This window comes from Physeter macrocephalus, chromosome 16 (genome assembly GCF_002837175.3).
Source record: "Physeter macrocephalus isolate SW-GA chromosome 16, ASM283717v5, whole genome shotgun sequence".
Lineage (NCBI taxonomy): Eukaryota > Metazoa > Chordata > Mammalia > Artiodactyla > Physeteridae > Physeter > Physeter macrocephalus.
In genome coordinates this window covers 4348749-4354748 of record NC_041229.1, presented here as the reverse complement: position 1 = coordinate 4354748, position 6000 = coordinate 4348749, and positions in this window count along the sequence as shown.

Sequence of the window (6000 nt, the reverse complement as noted above, 5' to 3'; positions counted from 1 at the left end):
GCGGGGCTTTCTCTAGTTGTGGTGAGCGGGGGCTACTCTTCGTTGCGGTGCGCGGGCTTCTCATTGCAGTGGCTTCTCGTTGCAGAGCAGAGGCTCTAGGTGCGTGGGCTTCAGTAGTTGTGGCACGTGGGCTCAGTAGTTGTGGCTCGCGGGCTCTAGAGCGCAGGCTCAGCAGTTGTGGCGCACGGACTTAGTTGCTCCGCGGCATGTGGGATCTTCCTGGACCAGGGCTCAAACCCGTGTCCCCTGCATTGGCAGGCGGATTCTTAACCACTGAGCCACCAGGGAAACCCTGTGTCATTTCTTATCTAGTAACAACTCTGATGAAGTCTTGGAGGTTTGCTTCTCAGCTCTGTTGATGACACCCTAGTGGGAGGGAAAGGCCAGTACCTCGGATGACTTAATCATGAGTCAGAAGGACCTGGGCTGCCTGCAGGAGAGACTGCTGAGAATAGCACTGTGTCCGGCTGCCTTAGGTGTACGAGCAGCACCCAACAGCAGACGCAAAACCTCCACCTCACCGTAGCAGATCCAGGATTTTGAATTGATGAAGCCAGGCATGTAATGTGGCTCCCTAAAATGTAAAGTAAAAAATTTTCCCCCTCCCCGATATTTTTATTTGTTTATACTATTTTTTTTTGGCTGCACCCACAAGGCATGCGGGATCTTACTTCCCGGGCCAGGGATTGAACCCGGGCCCTCAGCGATGAAAACGCGGAGTCCTAACCACTGGACCGCCAGGGAATTCCCTAGAGAGGCATTTTAATAACTTGGTATTGCTTATGCATATTTTCTAAAAAAAGTTGCTTTCTTTTTTCTCATTATTAAAGTTAGGAAAGGACTTTTTAAAGTTGAGCAATACAGAAATACACACAGTGAAATTCCTCTGAAATTCTCTTCCCCAGGTTTTATAACCCCTATAAATAGTTTGGTTTCTATTATCCCACAGTCTTGTATGTATGAACTAATACTTATGTAGATATTAATATATACGTGTACACATATTCTTCCCCAAATGGAATCATGATGTCATTCCTATTCTGCAGCTAAAGACATGGTTGTAATGAATTAATTCATCACACGTTAATTACAAATCTTAACCCATGCTAAGATTGTGGAGCAAGACACAACCCCCTCTCCGCTCCCCCATCCTTAAGGAGCAGATGGTTGACTTTGAGAGACTGAGAGACTGGGATGCAGGTATGTTTGGGGTGACAGGGAAACTGGAGGCTGTCACCCCACTAAAATGGTGGGGCAGGGGCTTTCCTTGGGAGCATCTCAGAGGAGACACCTAAGCTGAGTCTGGAAGGGTGGGAAGTGCCCAACAATTTGACCTTTTTTTTTTCTTTTCATTTAGCATTGTATTTTAGAGAGTTTTTCCATGTTATTTCCTACTCTTTGAAAAACCGCTCTTGCTGTGTAAACTTTCATCAGGTGGATCTGTCATTCTGTATTATTTGTATCATTTGTGTGTGCTAATTGACTGTGTTATTGGACAATTAATGGAAACAGAGCGATGGGGATAAGGGAGGAAATTGACGAACAGCCCTCATGGGGACCTTGCTGGTCAGGCCCCGTTTGGATTATGCTGTTGAATTCTGGGTACCATGTCTTAACGGGAATGTTGCTGCTGTGCAGATGGCCAGAGGTTGAGAAAGCACTTTGAACCGTTGAGTTGAGCATTTTAGCCAGAGAAAGAGCAGACCCAGAAGAGTATTTCGGGAGCCTCCCTGAGCTGGAGGAATTAGGCTGGTTCTATCGCAGTGCTAATGTGCAGGGCTATTGTGATGCTGATCACCCTCGGGGTGGGGGGGGGGGGAGAAGGGGGGAAGGGAGAACTTTGTAACGCTAGCCCTAACCGAAAATACTCTTTGCCCCAGAAAGGGTGGCCCTGGGAGGACGGGAGATGCAATGACGTCTAAACTGTTTCGGCTCTAAGAATCCGATTCCAAGGACAGTTCTCTCCTCTCTCCCGTCCTTTGACTTCTGTGCACAGGTTGTAATTGTGAACTGGGGCCTCCAGGTGCCCTCCGCTGGCGATGGGGCTTTCTTGTTTGCATATTCAGTGCTTTCTTCCAAACAGCTAGATTTGTAGCTGAGTGAACATTCCTGGGAGCTACTGAAAAGGTGGAAGAGGCTTTTCTGAATGTAGTGAATTCCTGGAGGCCGGTGTGCTTGGGGTGTTTCCACTAACTTCTGCAGATCCCTGGGTCCAGCAAGGCAGCTGTTAAAAAAGGCTAAAAGGTACTGTGGAATACTACTTGGCAATAAAAAGGAGCAAAGCATTGACGCATGATGCTCCAGGGAATCTTGCTGAGTGAAAAAAGCCAGCAATCCCCAAAGATTCTTTACTGGATGATCCATTTATATAACATTTTAAAAAAATTTTATTTATTTATTTATGGCTGCGTTGGGTCTTCGAGGCTGCGCACGGGCTTTCTCTGGTTGCAGCGAGCAGGGGCTACTCTTCATTGCTGTGCATGGGCTTCTCAGTGCGGTGGCTTCTCTTGTTGCGGAGCTCGGGCTCTAGAGCGCAGGCTCAGTAGTTGTGGAGCGCGGGCTTAGTTGCTCCGCGGCATGTGGGATCTTCCCAGACGAGGGATTATCTAATATTTTTGAAAGGACAGTTTTAGGCTAGTGGCTGGGGGGGCAGAAGGGAAGTGGGTATGGTTGCAGAAGGGCAGTGAGAGGGATCCTTGCATTGGAACTGTTCAGAATCTTGACACTTGGTAGTTACAGGAACATACATCAGTGATTAAATCGTGTGGAACTTAATAGTTACACACAAAAAAGTACAAGTAAAATGGGAACTCTGAATCAGATCTGTGGATTATATCAATATTGTGGTGTTATAATGTAGTCTTACGAGATGTTACCACTGAGGGAAACTGGGCAAAGTGTACAAGGGATCTCGGTATTATTTCTTACAGCTGCGTTTGAATTTACAGTGATCTCAACAAAAATGTTAATAGCTAGAAAAAGCACTAGCCCATGAAATCAGAATGTGGCTCGGTGAAAAGTCAAGAAGAAGGATGAAAAGGAGTTACACGGTGCTGCCTTTATCTCTGTCTTGGTTAGTTTCTTTCTTGTTTAGTTTCTTGTTTCTTAGTTTCTTGGTTCCTTGTCTACTTTCTTTCTGGTTTAGCTTCTGGCGGAAGCTGCCTGGCTCTGCCCCTGCGGGCAGATACTTCTGCTCCCGGTCAGGTGACTGGGGCAGGAGAAAGGTGGGCGTGGCTGCCCCAGGAAGATGGTCTCTGGCCAGAAAGGACAGGGCAGGGGCAAAGTTTGTGGGATCAAAGAGACTGGCTGGGTTTGGGGGTGCTGCTCTGTTACACAATCTAGGAGCCCATGTGAGATGGAATTCTCTGGTTGGAATTACAAAAGAGGTTGTGCCCTGGGGGAGCATTTAACTGAGGACTGGGAGAGGGTGAGACCGGGAGGGCCTAAACTTAGATGCCTCGGTATCGGGTATAGCAGGTGGCCGGGCTGGCTAACACCAGAGAGCTTGGGGGGCTATCAGCAGATCCCTGGGGTGCGGACTGAGCATTCTTTCCCCTTCTAGGGGTGGACACAGGTCTGGAAAGTTGCCTGGGTCCTGGCACCTGCCTTGGGTAGGCTGTTTAATTCTGCCTAGGAAGAGAGAAGTCTTTCAGCTCATCAATCAGTCAGGTTCTAACCCTGGGCAAGGTCAAGGGAAGAGGGTACCGGGTAGGGAAGCAGTACAAAGAGGAAAGTGGGGCAGCCTGACCTCCCAGGACTGCCTGTCTGCCCTCTGTGGCTGGGGGTTATCACTGATGCCAAGGGTCTGAGGGAGGTGAGGTCCCAGGGAGAAAGACTGTGGACCAAGGTGGTCCTTGGGCGCTTCCTGGAGGGGCTCGGCCCTGGGCTGTGTCCTCAGGGACAGGCTGAGCTTGGGAGGTGGTGACAGGAGCAGAGCCTTTCAGAGTGGCAGGATGGCGCCAGCCTCCTGCTTCCTTACAGCTTTGGGGGCCTCCTGGCAGGGGTCAAGGTTAGCACCCCCAGACCAGTGTTGAAGGGGTGGAAATCCACCAACTCCAACCCCTCATAAAAGAAAGAAGAGGCTGTATCCACGGAGTCTGGTTGCAGGTGGTGTGGTGCCAGTGCCACAGTGGTAGGGGCGGGGGTGGGGCCCTGGGCAGTGCCAGGAATTGGGAGGGGACACAGACATGAAACCTGCAGGAGCTCAATGCTGGCTGGCAGAGAACCACCGGGTCCCGGCGGTTGGCTGAGTCAGGCCCCTGGGACTTTCCCGCTCTGACCAGGTGTGCAGAGTTTTGGGTTATCTTATTTCCTTCAGTGGGAGCTATTGGCTCTGGGTCAGCTGTCTGTTCTCGTTGGACTCACAGATCTGCAGGTAATTCTGGATACTCCTTCAGGCCCCGCAGCCTCACCCATTTTCTGGCAGGTCCTTCTTCAGGTGGGGCAGCTGAGGACAGTGACGAGGTTGAAGGGGAAGTGTTGAGAGGGTCAAGCAACAAGAAGGCAGAGGGTTTTGGGAGTCCATAACCAGCTGACTGGCCTTGGCTGGCAGTGTGTATCTGCAGAAATCTGCTGGCAGCCTCCAGGACTTCTGGATGGTGCTTATAACCTATCGTGGGAAGGTCCTGGGTACAGAAGCCAAGTCCAGCCCCTTGCGTAGGTACCTTGCATCCCAGGCGGTTGCTTAAAATAGGCTGACTGAAACTGACACGACCCAGCTGGCTCCTCTCACTGTGGCGGGCGGTGGGTGAGCCGGGCCAGCAGCCTCCTGGGAATGGTAGGCAGCAGTGTATTCTCACAAGCTGGTTCCCAAGAATGACCTGGGACACAGGTTAGACTTGCGGACCCCAGGGCTCTGCTCCTGCCGTGCTGCATTGGAATCTCCTGGGAGAGGGGCTGGGGAATCTGGATGCTGAGCAAGCGCTGTGCTTCTTTTATTTATTTTTTATCGTCATTTTTCATGGCTAGGCAAGTCTGGAGTATGCTGGAGTGGTACCATCAATGGGAGCTTCCTGTTTCTTGAGAATCTGGCTTCTTTTGGGATCCGATGCCCCGGGCTGGTGAGTGGGTGGATTCCGACATGGGTTTCTTTTCCCTTCTCCTTTGTTGCTTCGATCATTCTGTGATGAGCAAATCAAGTGTCCTTTCTGTGCTCATCATTTTGCTGGGCCAGGACTGCTGTGGCCACGGGATAGGTGAAGTCCCCACCCTTGGGAGCCTGCATATTGGCTGCATGCTGCCCACAGCCTCTTGAATTTTTCTGTGGGTGCTGACTTAACTGGAGAGAGTCCATCTAAGTACAGGGTCCCTTCCCAGCCAGCAGCTTGAAGGAGGGGCCTTTCTCCAGTTTCACCCCTGGTATCTCAGTGCTACGCGTTGTACTGTTCTCAGCATCTCCCGGGATGACAAATACAGTGTTAAGGTTTGGAATCCACTCCTTGGTCTGTCGTCTCCGGTGGCCTTGAGCCCATGCTGAGTTTCTGGGGACTCTGGCCAGGATCTGATTCGAACTGGCATCGGGGAGCGGCCATGAGAGTCATGCTGGCTTTGTCTTTCCTCCTGAAAAGAAAAGCATCCTCGAAGTGCCATGGAATTGGCCCTCACCTTGGAAAACCATTGCAGGTGCTGAGACTGTGCTTTCTTGCTTGAACCATCTCAGGGATATTGGGATGACATCATGGAGTTGAAATCCGTCCCAGCTGGTGGCGGGTACACCGAGTCACGGAACTGGTGAGCGGAGAGCGCCTGCCACCAGTCCACAGCAGAGTGGGGAGTGGCACATGAAGCCAGCCACTCTTGTCTCCAGCCAGTGACATCACCTCTGCCCCTTGACCTTGATCCTCAGCTGCAGAAGCACATCACCAGACATCACGTGAGGGCCTTTCGTGACCCCTCCCAGGATTCTCGGCCACCTCTTCAGTCTTCAGCTTCATGAACCCTGCCTTCCCAGCAATCACACCCAACCTTGGCCAGATGAGGAACAGTCTTTAAAAAGAGAGC